The following is a 14,398-nucleotide window of genomic DNA, read 5'->3' on the forward strand; positions in this document are numbered from 1 at the left end:
ATATGAGGCAGAAAGAGGTGAAGTAATTTACTCAGTAACACAGCTAGTAAGAATCGGAAACCAGATTTGAACTCAGGTTTTCTTTACCTGCCCCATATGGATGGCACATATTTCTGCAGCGTCTTTTCCTTCTCTTCTTGACAGACTGCCCCCACTGGCTCTGAGCAGTAACCCAAGTCTGGTACCTGAGTTGCATGGGGAACCAAGTCACAGCATTATGTTGTGACAAATTCACTTAAGAGCACCTTATTTGCACACTCAAGGACTTTGTATGAGGCCCTGCTGGAGAAATGTTAGTCTTCTCTGAAATGCACAGCCCTGGAACTTACCTGACAACGTAATTTAGGAAAAACATATTAGGCAACCTCATTTGTATTCAGCATGGTCAGTCCTTGTGTATGTTCACAATGAGTGTTCTTGGTTGACTTCTTGTCTGCCCTAGGTATGTGCATTAGAATAGGCAGATGAGTGTCCAAGAGCTAAAAGCACTTGTGCTTCTGCCACTCTCTGGAGGGTGATTTATGTATGGTCACTGGTAGGCTAAATTTTTATTGTACCATTTCTCATCAGTCACCACCACATCAACTTACCTAGTTTTAGTTCATTGAAATGAATTCAAAATTTAAATTTCAACCTCCATATTTCTTATAAAAGTTTTTTTGGAGGATAGGTTCTGCCTTAAAAACCCATTCATTTCTCTAGTGCAAATAAATATGCCTTTTAAATTTTTTGTCCACCCCCACCACCTCAAAACCTTTCCTAATCCTACTGCTTTGGCTCCAGGATTGCCTTAATCCACTGGGACAGCAATCCTGGTCGCATTCCCAAACAGTCTTCTCAACAGTCGATCAAAGAAGGGCATGTAGGGGACAGTGTCTCACTTTGAACTCCAGGGGATGGACGCAGCATGTTTCTGATGCAGAGCCCTGAGTCCTGAACTCCTTCTGGTCCAGCTGCCAGGCAGGGAGGCTGTTGATCTGCAGGTCACTAAGGGAGACCCATCTGTTTTCTCAGGCTTTTGCTCTGGGGGAGAGATGTGAAGAAAGCTTTAAGGCATCTCTCTAGAGACAGACCGGGAATCTTTAGATGCTATGTTTATTGTTATCTCTGTCAACTTTAGGGCTGTGTATAATCATCCAGCACTAGTGATGCTAGTGTTTTTTGTTATTCAAATATACTCAGAGAATATTTTATGATTATTGATGAAATTACTAATATAATCCATTAATATATGTGGATTAATGAAATGATGAGTAAATGCAGAATGGGGAGGGGCAGCTAGGGCAAGGATGGTAGTTTATTCTAATTCTTGAAGACTATTAGATCATAATTATACTATAATTGTTTTTAGAATGGTACATTCAATTTAAGAGGTATCTTACTGAATCTTTCTCATAATGACTAATAGAAACAGACAAACACATACAGACGAGAACTTTTGGTTTTTAAAATTTATGAATTTTCAGTATGTAGACATGTATGCAAGTATATATATATATATACATATATATACATATATATACATATATATATATATATATATATATATCTATATATATATATATCTATCTCACTATGACCTATTGGGGACTGCTTGACTTGAATAAGAAATACCTGTTTTTAAATCCTTCTTTTGACTCATTAGCTATCTGACCTTAGGAAAATCAATTAACCTTTATGAATCCCAGGAAACTGTCTAAGGTTTATTTTCTAAGTTATAGATCTGATTATAATCTGTGAACTAGTAGAGAGAATCCCTTATGCTGATGAAATTATAGATTTTTGACATATTGACATATGTGTTTATAAATATAGGTATGATGCATGTAACACAATGCACATGTATATACATATAGATTTATTCTAATATATACATAATATATGTAGCTTGTAATCATATATAGATATGTATATATATTCTTATATATAACAAATATAGAATCACATATACATACAGAATCATATATTTCTATCTATCTATCCATCCATATACCTTATTCAGGTGAGATGAGGAACCCAAACTTCCTCTGACTGTATATTTCATGCCTTCTGTTTCTTTCAGGGAGCCACATATCCCTTAAACAACAATTTTCCCACCTCCTGCTGCCAGACTGACCTCCCTACTGCGATATGTAGAACCTTTAGTACAAAGAGGAGCAATCTTCCCTCTTACCACAGGCCTTCTGTCTCCTGCTATGCCTGTCCCTGGAGGGAAGAGGAAAAGGAAAATTGTTGAGGAATGGGAATTCTTTCTCCTGCTATGCACATTTAAGTTCAATTTCAATCTCTGGCTATGCCCTTTCTTGCCTAATCTTCACCCTTCAGAGGGAAGAGGGAAGTGGGACTTCATATTTGACCATCTGACCCTGTGCCTCCCATCTCATACTGCACATTCCTCTAGCTTGATCTCTAGCCTTCTTTGGGAAGTGGAGCAGTGCCTTCCATTCAGTGACGAACATTCTAATACTTGGTCATTCCCCTCAGATCTCAGTGATTCTGAACCCTTCTAGGTCATCATTTAATCCTTATCCCCCACCCTTCTGATTCCTACTCCCATTCCTCTCAACCCTCCCACCCCAAAGTCTGGAATACTGTTCCATAGACAATCAGCTTTCTTCATCCTAAATCCTTTCCTCTTCCATTTCTTCCATATAATAGATATTAATGAAAAATAGTTCCCCTGATGACACAGGCTGTTTATTTATAAACATCTATTAAGCTTTGTGCTAAGTGCTAGGTATCCAAAAAGATACTGTCTGTTGATAGTCCCTGCCTTCAAGGAGCTTATGATCTAATGTAAGAGATACACGCAGGCAAATATATAGAAAGTAAATACACATATATACATGTATATATATGTAAACACACACACATAATATACATGTAGGTATATATAGACATACAAAAATATATATACAAAACAAGCCACATATAGGATAAATAAGAATTAATTAGCAAAGGTAAGGTACTGGAATTAAGAGGGGTTGCGAAAGGCTTCCTGGAGAAAGTGAGATTTTAGTTGACACTTAAAGGAAGCCAGGGAGATAAGTAGTCAGAGCAGGTGAGGGAGATCATGGCATGAGGGATATTCAGAGAAAATGCTTAGGGCTGAGAGAAAGAGAGTCTTGCTCATAGAACAGCCAGGAGGCCAGAGTCACTGGATTGAAGACTACATGGATATGAGTAAGGTATAAGAAACCAGAAAGGTAAAAGGGGATTAATGAAGGGCTTTGAATGCCATAAAGAACATTTTGTATTTGCTCCTGGAGGCAATAGGAAGCCATTGGAGTTAATTGAATAGGAAGATGATACGATTGGGTTTGTACTTTAGGAAAAACAGTGCCTGAATGGCAGGATAGAAAAATCACTTTAGTTCCTGAATGGAGGATGGGGAAAGATTTGAGGCAGGCAGAATCACCAGTAGGATAGTGCAATAATCCAAGTGTGAGGCATGAGAGCCTGATCTAGAGTGGTGGCGGTAACAGGAGAGATAGAGTATATTGGAGAGCTGATACAAAGATGAAATCTGCAGACCTAGGCAACAAATTGGATATGGTGGTGGTGGTGGGGGGGGTGAGATACAGTGAAAAACGCAGGATGACTCCTAGGTTGCAAGCTGGAGGGATTCTGAAGATGGTTTTGCTCTCTACAATAACAGGAAAGGTAGGAGAGAGGAACTATGTGGCATAGTAGATATGTTGGGCCTGGTGTCAGGAAGACTCATCTTCCTGAATTCAAATCTGGCCTCAGACACTTACTAGCTGTGTGAATCTGGGCAAAACACTTAACCCTGTTTGTCTCACTTTCCTCAACTGTCAAATGAGCAGGAGGAGGAAATGGTAAACCACTCCAGTATCTTTGCCAAGAAAATCCCAAATGGGGTCATAAAGCTTCTGAAACAACTGAACAACAGTGAAAGAGAGCAGATGGTTTAGGGGGAAAGATGAGTTCTGTTTTGAATTTATTGAGTTTAAGATGTCTACTTAAGTATCCAGTTTGGGATATTTAAAAGGCAGTTGGAGATCTAAGATTAGAGGTAAACAGAGAAATTGGGGCAGAATAGGAAGATTTGAGACTCATCAGCATAGAGGTAGTAACTAAATTTATGGAGCTGATGAGATCATCAAGTAAAGTAGTATAGAAGAAGAGAAACCAGAATAGAAACTTGTGGCACACCTATGGTTACTGGAGGTAATCTAGATGAGGATCCAGCAAAGGAGACAGAGAACGTGCAGTCAGATAGGGATGAGGAGAACAAGGAAAAGAGTGGTGTCCTGAAAACCTAGAGAGAAGAGAGTATCAAGGAGGACAGACTGGTGACACAGCCTTCTTAGATACCCTATCAGTATGGACTATACCTTCATTTATTTGCCTTGGCTCAGGTCAAGGTAGGGAAATTGGAATACTTCTTGATCTCCATTGCTACTTCCCGGTTCTCCTCCTTTCCATGAATAATACACTCAATATCTTGGCTCTAGAAATTTTCTCTGACTCCTCTCCCTTTCCCTCCATGCTTGGAATGTTCTCCCTTCTCTTCTCTGCCTTCTGACTTTCCTTAATGCCTAACTAAAATCCCGTCTTCTACTGGAAACCTTTCATAACCCCTCTTAATTCCAGTGTCTTCCCTCTGTTAGCTATTTTCTATTTTCCCTGTATTTGGCGCGCGTGCGTGTGTGTGTGTGTGTGTGTGTGTGTGTGTGTGTAATTGTTTGTTGTTTCTCTGATCATATTATGAGCTCCTTGACAGAGAAACTGTCTTTTGCCCCTTTCTGTATTTTTGGTGCTTAGTAGAGTGCCTGGTACAAAGCAGGCACTTAATAAATGCTTATCGATTGCTATACATAAATGTTTATTTATAAACATGTATTTTTATATATATATGTAAGTATATCACATATCTAAAAATACCAGGGGTATTTCATCAGCATGGGAAATTATATCTACCAAATCATATATTGCATCCTGTCTTTAACCTAATAGATTAGTCTTAGATAGTTGCCTAAAGGCTTAAAGATATTAGCTTATCTGTGGCCACATAGCTAGGAAGAGTCAATGACAGGATTTGTATATAGGTATAGCTTACTTCAAGCTCAATCTTATATTCAGAGGCCATATGCCATGCTTGTATATTAGAAGCACATATATAGACTTTGAAGAGAACTTAGAGACTCTTCAACTTGTAGATGAGGAAAATGGTATATGAGGTATTTATTTATGTATTATAATGTTAAATAAAACTTAGGCATATCCTGTTTGATAAATGAAAATGAAAGAAGGTGTTTAATTATGAAAAAAAATGTTCTTTATGTTGAATAATCAATAGATTAAAATTTTTATAACATTCTAAATGTTAGGCCATTAAAATAAACATAACTAAGTTGTGCAAGAAATACTTTAAATGATGTGAAATACAACTGGTTTATTTTCTGTACTACTTTGCAGTAGTGCTACTTCAATGGGTTTCCTGATTTGCTCTTCTTTTCTGAATCTTTTCTGAAAGACCTCAGTATTTGGAGCTCAGATTAAAAGTTCTCCTGCTATCTTGTGGTTGTAAGTTGAAATAGCATATGCTGTTTTCAGTAGGCAGATTTCAAACAGATTCTAAATAGCAAAACTGTGTTAAGAGTGAGGAGAGGCAGTGTGGCATAGTGCATAGAGAGCCAGTCACGGCATAAGGATGTTATTCATGTACCCCCTCTGATGCTACTGGTGATGTGATCCTGGACAAATTTAACTCCTCAGGGTCCCAAGTGATGCTCTATCTGACATTATAGATTGCAGACCCAATGCTGTTCTGCATTGGTAAAGGGAGTTTCCTTTGCAGGAGTTCCTTATACTGATAAAATCACAAGTTCAAATAAACAGAAATCTGTGTCAATTTCAATTCTTGTCTTCAGTGTCTATATCTCTCTCCATTTCTCTGTCATTGAATCCATCATCTTGCCAGGGAAAGTTAAGGTTCCTTGAGAGAAAATGTAATCTTAATTAAAATGGCTGTGGGTTATACAGTCCCATCCATAAGATGATGCCTGGGAATTTCAGGCCCTTAGGGAGTTGCACTAACTTCTGAAGCCTGGTGCAGAGCCTGACACACACTAAGTTGCTTACTAATGCCTGTTGATTTATTACTGATTAAATTTTTCACTAGTTCCTCAGCTGTGTGTAACTTAGGACTCCTCTCCATTCTTTATCCCCCTGCAAATGAAGTGTGCCCTGATCTAAGATGACTTTGGGGTATCCCTTTTTCTTCACCCCATGGAGGATCGGATAAATTTGTACTTTATTAATTCCCTGTCCCCATCAAATAAAGGCCACGTAAAGTACTTTATGTAGGGGGCAGCTAGGTGGCACAGTGGTTAGAGCACTGGCTCTGGGGTCAGGAGTACCTGAGTTCAAATCCAGCCTCAGATACATAACATTCACTAGCTGTGTGACTTTGGGCAAGTCATTTAACTCCAATTGCCTCAGGGAAAAAAAATACTTTATGTAATTTTCCTGGAAGGCAGCCTACCCCATTCCACTCCTCCCCACCCTAAAAGGTGAAAATAACACTTTTTTTCATATTGACAATTATCAGGTTTTTTAATATAAAAATAAAATTGGTTGGTGCCATATATTTAAAACCATTGACACAGCACATACATTTTCCAGGCAAGATGTTGCTCACAATAGAGAGGTCTGGGAAGCAGGAAGGAGATAGCTTGAAAGATCACCCAGGTTGAAAATCTCAGAGCTGGGCTTAGATGTAGGCCTACACATAATACAGCCCTTTCTTCTTCCTTTTGGGACCAGCCACACCTCTTCAAGTTCTTTAAAGTTACACTACACTCATTCTTGTGCTCTTTACGTCTCAGCTCTGCTGCCATAAGGAATGCCAAGGGATTGCACTAGAGAGTCCGGCCAGCCTGAAGATGCACATCTGCTCTATCCTCCCACCACTGGTTTTGTTATTCTTTCTCCTTAAAGCTCTCCATTTCCTCTGGCAGATGCTCAGGGTATTACTGGTGTCCAACAGGCTTCTGTCCACTTAATGAATGTCAGGTGTGCAAATTTTTATTGCAAAGGAGTCACAATGCCTCATTATTTATCACTTCCCCATCCAGGATACTGGTTTTTTTTTTTTGCTTGAAGTACGTATATTTACTCCTATGTCAATAGCTTCTTTATACTCTATGCTCATAGGATCTTAGGATGATGGAATTAGAGATGGGAGGGACTTTTTCTTTAAAAGTTCTTTCTGAAACCCAAGTTGGCTTTGCTTACTCTAGACATTGCTTTTTTCTCAGTGTGCACACCCTGGGTTGGAGGTCTGTGGTGCACTTTTTCTTAACGCATCCCAGATTCTAGGGTCAATCCAGGACATGAGGGGGGGAGGAGCTTCCTATTGACTGAGGTGATTTGTGAAGCTCATGTCTTCCCTTTTTGACACAAACTCCCCCTGTGGTTCAAGGGCCTTCTGTGGCCTGGCCTCTCCAGGGGCGCTACAACTGATTTATTTGAGCTTGCTTTGTGGACTGTTTGGCTAATGAGATAGAACAGGAAAAATATATTTTGGGATGTGTGCTTTTCTAAGGTTGAATACATATATTCAACCTGTAGCCACAATGATCAGTAGATGAAAGAAGATTCAGTTCTTAAAATGGAATTATTACAAACCAAAGCAAGGGTCCTTTGAGAGGAACACTGAAAGTCTAATGAAGGTTTGGCTTTTCCCTATTCAAGAAATCTTCTACTCCTATGACCAGAGCTTTTGTAACATTGAATTCATGTCACAGAAGAGAAAGGCAGAGTGGATGTGAGGCTAGACTTGGAGTCAGAAGGCCTGGGGCTTGAATCCAACCTTAGGCAGCTACTGAGTGATGCTGGTTTAGTCTCAGTTTTCTTACCTGTAGACTGTAGATAATAATAATACTACTTACAAGGTTACTGTTGGGGTCAAATGAGATTCTGTAAGGCATTCTCTATGCATAGTTAGTGTATGTAAAGCATTCTCTAACTCTAAAAGGGATGTTTACAAGTGGGCTTCTCAATGCTTATTAATAGTCTTCTATCACTACAGCAGCCTCAAAGGAAGTCAGCTTTTGGTTTTCTGTCTAGTGGTGGGCACAGTTAAGGAAGAAAATCCCTGTCTTAGAGATAGAAAGTCTGTCCAAATGTAACTCTTCCACTTAATAGTCATGAGGCTTTGGGCAAATTACTTTACTGCTCCAAATTTTGGTTTTCTCCACTCCATAAAATGAGAGTAATAATATATGCATTGCCAACTTCACAGAGATATTGTGAAGACAGAATGAAATAATTGTTCAGAAATTGTTTTCCCTCTTCTCTTTTTTTTTGGTTGATTTATGCCATACAAATTTATGTGAACCTATAGATATTTAGCAATATAAACAACACATCTTATTTATTTTGGTGATACATGTGCTAGCAAGCATCACGTTTGTTCAGAGCGACCTCAGGCGCTAGGTAGAATTTTTGATGAATTCCCCTACTGTCAGTGCATCAGGTTTCTGTAGGAAGGATGGATTTATATGAAAGAGGTAGGAATTCATATATAATTTGGATTCCTTGAGCACCTCAAAGGAATTTTCCAATGTTTGGGATTTGTTAGGACCCATTTTGGCAAATGCCTTCTGCATTTCTTGCTGGTCATTTTAATGTGATTTGCAATGGCTCTATATTTCTGACTTCTATTTAATTGGAAAGATGTCTGGCAGAAGCAATTTGATGTACAGGAGAACATAAGCCTCATTAAGCCCTCTTCTTCTAAAAGCAGGAAGATACATTTTGCCAAGAGTAAACAAATGTGAGTGCCGGGAGTCCTGGATTGAGCTTGTTAACACAGAACTCACAATTTTAAGAGTTCTCCTTGGATTGGCTCCACTGTGGCCTAGTAAGCACTGAGGCATAAAAGAAAATCATCATCTTCATATTATCAGAAGAAATGGTTTTCAATGCAAATTTTATATTCAATATTTATCATCTAGTTTCTGTTTAATCTTAAATAACTGCTGGCAAATGGTATTAAACTTTGAATGCTCTGTCCAACACTATATTTCTTCTGCAAAATTTGCAATGATAGCTGGTTTGTCATTAACTAAATTTAAAAAAATCCTACCTTTGCTACATTTTTTACATAAATTTATGGCCTCCATCTTCTACTTGAAGACAATAGTTCAGTGGATAGTTATCTGACCAATGAAAGGCTTGCCAAAATTATGTATTCTTGGAAAGAGTATTGAAAACTCAAACAGATTTTTCACCCTTAATCAAAACCATAGAATGCCTTGGGCAAGCATATAAACTGAGCAATGAGAAAGACATAGAAAGATTCCAAAAGGTGGAAAAGAAAAAGTACACTAAAATGACAAAATGATTTCTCTACAAGCAAAACATAGAACTTTCTTCTCAAAAGAGAAATAATTTAACTTTCTAAAATGATGAAACATATGAATAGGGCAATATGCACTAATGACTTCCTTTGATGCCTCATCATTTTGTAAAGGTTCTATTGGCCATGACAGCGAAACAGGAGCCCAGGTAGGGCCTACCAAGCTGGAAAGGCCTTGGCTATGGACTTATCACACAGATAGTGTGTCTGTTGTCTGAGGTAAACACTCAGCACAGTGCCTGACACATAGCAGGTGTTTAATAAATGCTAGTTGACTGACTGACATCTTACAGGTAAAATGAAAGTAAGAAATAGAGATGGCCCACCACTGTAAAGTTCCTTTAAAATCTCTGATATATGTTATAAAGAAGAATGCAATTCAAAGAGTTAAATAAATAATTATAAATAAGGGCTTAATAAATAAGCTTAATACTTCTGGAAATGACTGTGTTGTAAAAACAAAAAATATTAGAATGCAATTTGAGAACCAATACAGTGTAGTGGATAGAACATTGAATTCAGAGTCAAAAATTGCTGGGTTCAAATCCTGCCTCAGGCACTTATTAGCCATTTGACCCTGGGCAAATTATTTAACCTCTCTGGACTTTAGTTTCTTCATCTGACAAAGGTAAAATGAGAGATTTGTACTCATTAACCTCTAAGATCCATTGTAATTCTAACCCTTTGATGCTTTTAAAGTAAATAAAATAACTGGCATAAAATCTAAAATACTTCCCACTAAAAAATGAATGTTTTGGATCATAGCAACCCACAAAGAAACTATATAAAGGTGCAAGGTTGTTGTGACTTGGCATTAGCAGAAAGAGTAATCATAGATATTTCACCAGATACCAGCATATTAGAATTAGGGGAGTTAAAACTTGAAGTTAAAGTAATCTTTAGATCAGCTGAAGAGAGTATTGCTTTATATAAAGCATAATAAGTTCATTAAACATGTCCTGTAGCAATTGTGCAGGCTAACAACATAAATAGGTTAATGAAAGGTTGAGATTAATTTGTGGAAGTTAAAGGGAAGTTGGGGATTTCAATGAGAGAGGGGAAGATCCCTTTCCTAATAACTGGAGGTGAGGCATGATAGAAAATTATCATGTTGTCACCTATAAATACTCCTTGGTTTAACTATCAACAACAGAACAGGAAGGATGAGGAACTGGTTTGGCCTAAGTGTAGTGCTTATGATCTCAATATTTTCACTTGTGCTCCTTTGTACTGGCAAACATTATGAAAATTAGAAGAAAATGATTATATCCCCAGAAAGACTTTCCCACAGTCCAGATTCTACTGTTGCGCTTTTCTTTGACTTAGTACTCCTTGACTCCTTAGTACCTTAAAATGCCTTGTATGTAACAGCTTAGAGAAATTCCCAGAAAATTAGTGATTTCATCAGTTTAGGGAGGTAGGCGGCATAGTTTGCTGGATCTGGACACAGGAAGAGATAATGTTCTGCCTCAGGCATTGACCAACTGGCAATTCATTTAATCTCTTTGAACCTCAGTTTCCTTATCTGTAAAATGGGATGCCATAAAACCTACATCACAGGGGTGTTGTGAGGATCAAATAAAATTAGATCAAACATATAAATCACTTTACTATTATTATTAAGGAACTCTGGATATAGAAACTCTCCTCTAAGGAACTCAACTATGACTTAGTAGGGGAAACTTAGGGAGTTGCATGAAATAGTCAGACAAAGAAGGCATACTATGTGCCAGGCACCATGTTAAGTGCTGGGGATACATATATATATATATATTTCTTCTTTTCTTCCTTTCCCCACAATATGATGTCAATGTTGTAGAAAGCTCTCCCTTCTGAAAATGTTCTACAACTTATAGTCTCAGAGAGTTCTCTGGGGGGCCACTAAGGAGTTAAATTACTTGTCCAGTGTCATGAAGCCTGTGTGTATCAGAGGTGAGACTTGAACCTATGATCTCCACTAGTCATCACACTTTCTTTCACACTTTGCTTATTGCAAAACAAACTGATTTCCATTTGAGAACTGCCTCCTCCCTCCTCTGCCATGGAAGAACTGATCGGGTTTTATTCCACATGTGAATGAGATACCTGCAAACTTTTTTTCAAGGCCTGGACATTCAGTTGGTTTTCCCAGAAACTTAAGTAGATTGATGGGATTCTGGAAGAGACCATGAAATACCCAATGATGAATGTCAGCATTCCTGGGAGTCAGATGAAGCAGTTACTTTATCCAAGTTTTGTTTTCTGCTCCAAGGCAGGCCAAACAAACAAAAAAATCAAAGACAGTTTCATGGCTTATAACTTGGTTCTACCAATGTAAGCTCTGCAGAATAAAATGACTGAATGAAGAATAGTTTGAATAGTGACAAGAGTAGGAAATATCACATAAGCAGAGGTTATTGATTGAAAGGCTCACCTCCTCAATGGTTGCCTCAGGTTTTTTTTTTTCCAACCATAACAACTTGTAATGACCATCTATGAAGTTATAGAAAATCTATATGAGGGGAAGGGCAAAATTACAGATCAACACTGAAAAAGAAAACCCTACAAAAACAGAACTTGAAAGATTCTGTAGAATGGCTGTTTTCTTATTGTATGTCCTGTCTTTCCTCAAGCTTATACAGGAAGTGGGAGAGATTATCCTGTCAGGCATTCTATCCTGAGCTAGGTGAAAAGACCTGAGTGGTCAAGTGTGGTTTTAGAGAAGCAGGACTCAAGTTGGCAGGGAGAAGGGACGTGGTTAGTCATTTATTTTCCATATTTTTAGAGTACCAGGTAGCATGAAGGAAAAGGGTTGGTGATTGGATCTCAAGAAATTTATGGATTTCTCAAAAGTAAGCACTTCCTGAGACATAGTAATTATTTTTATAAGTTCTCATTGTGATAACCCACCACTGTGCAGAGGTAACTCTGAGTCCTTAAAGGCTGAACATAAGGCCCAGCAGATCCCAACAAGTTAGAAAGGCTTTGAATACAGGTCCAGCATTGGACTATGGTGTAATTTGAGGACCAGAGAGACTCATCAGTCAACACTTGATCATCAGGTGATAAACTGATTTATTTTGGCCCTGGGACAAGGCATAGAAAGATTTTGCTGTGCATTGGTAGGAGGTTGGATGAGATATTCATCCACGTTGATTTAATTGGATGATTGGATTATGGAAGTACATTTAAAGAATGGCTTGTGGGTATGGAGCATTCAGCATCCATCATCTCATATAATCCTCATGAGAGCCCTATCAAGGTAGATAATGCCAATATTATTAGCCACATTTTATAGATGTATAAACTGATATTGACAGGTGATTTTCCTTAGATCATGGAATTAGTCAGTGGTGGAGGTCTTTTGATTTCAAATTGCTGCCCTTTCTACTTTACCATGTTTCCTCTCTTCTCACTGGAAGTAACACCCTTATTTGGGATTACTCATTCAATTGGATTTAATTCTATTCAACAAGTGCCTTCTATGTGCCAGGCTATATCAGGATCTAGAGATACAAAGTTACAAATGAAACACTCCTTGCCTTCAAGGAGGTTCCATTCTATTGGATTCTTCTCTAACTTTGGGCCTTGGAGGGAAAATTATGAGGTGATCAAATTGAACTGCAGCCTAGGACTTGAATTGCCCGGGCAATCTCTGCAATGTCAAATTCTTTTAAAAGAATGGACTAGGGGTGGAGGACTTGGAGGATAATAGTAAGGAAAATGTTTCATTTAACCATCACAAATTTTGATTCCCACTGGAATTATCCATGCATTTGTACTTCAGCTACCTTGAATGCTTTATTGCACATTTAAAAAAATTTCCTCTTCTTACATTAGTTTTCTTTTTATTACTCCTCACTCTACCCTCTTCTTCATGTAGTTAATATATAATAGATAAGGTAATCAGAGTCAACCCACTTTGTCTTAGCTACATTTTATGAAACATCCTTCTGCAAAAGATAAACTATAGAGAACTAATAAGAAAATGTGCAAAAAGTATTGAGAAGATATTTAAAAAGGTGAACTTTATATAGTTTAATAAATATATGCATAATACAGTGGTGTGCTGTGGTCAGCTTAAATGGGTTCATTAGTGCCAATGGTTACATTTTCAGTGTACTTATGCCTTAGAAATTGACAAACGTTTCATGTCAGGCTTAATTTTTTTTTTATTGTCTAGACTTAAGAAAGTAGTGAAGAAAAGGTTAATAATACTGATTAAACTTTAAAATGGGCCTTGAGAATATATATATTTGTTTTTTTTACCAGGAGAGTCAGTTGTTAAACAATTAGCAGCATATTTCTACAGACATATCTACCTACTTATCTATCTATCTATCTATCTATCTATCTATCTATCTATCTATCTATCTATCATCTATGTGCATATAGATATGTGTGTGTACATATACACATTTATCATATATACACATACTATAAACATATTTTATACATGTGCATACACCCAGAGCATAGTGGTATACTAGATAGTAGTAGATAGATGACCCTAGAATAATGGAAGACATGGGTTCTATTGTACCTTTGTCAACCAATTCACATTCCTCCTGAACCAAGGGGACAACTGGGGTCCACTGGTTTTACTTTTTTTCCCACTGATTTCATTGATTTTCATTGTCTTCTCCCTCTTAACTCTCTACTTCCCACTTCAAATTTGCTGATTCAATTGTTATGAAATTGGATATTTTTTAAAAATTGGCATCCTTTGTATGTTCAGTACAAGTGACATGTCCTTGACAGGTTTAATGATCTAATCCCAGCTGTCTCATTATAATCCACCTAATGCATACACTTATAATCCATATGTGTATATATACCCAACATAGATATGTATATACATATACAGAATGTATGTATGTATATGTACTATGCATTATATATATATATATATATATATTCTATTGTTTTAGAGATTCTGAATGTAGATAGTACTTCTGGATGAAATTCATCTGCTTTATGTGTGTACTTAATTCAATTGCTCCTCTTAGCAGAAGTTAATAACCTAAT

General features: G+C 37.5%; 1 long non-coding RNA gene across 3 annotated transcripts in view; it reads left to right on the forward strand.

Moving 5' to 3' along the window:
* The first annotated feature begins 3,908 nt into the window (after positions 1-3,908).
* LOC144456921 (uncharacterized) overlaps positions 3,909-14,398 on the forward strand; it is a 122,930-nt gene continuing 112,440 nt past the window's right edge. For all 3 annotated transcript variants that reach the window (XR_013486145.1, XR_013486146.1, XR_013486147.1), the window contains exon 1: positions 3,909-4,388. This is a non-coding gene — a long non-coding RNA (uncharacterized LOC144456921). The remainder of the gene's footprint in view (positions 4,389-14,398) is intronic.

The sequence above is a fragment of the Phascolarctos cinereus genome, unplaced genomic scaffold (genome assembly GCF_003287225.1).
Source record: "Phascolarctos cinereus isolate Bilbo 61053 unplaced genomic scaffold, phaCin_HiC Scaffold_4;HRSCAF=312, whole genome shotgun sequence".
NCBI lineage: Eukaryota > Metazoa > Chordata > Mammalia > Diprotodontia > Phascolarctidae > Phascolarctos > Phascolarctos cinereus.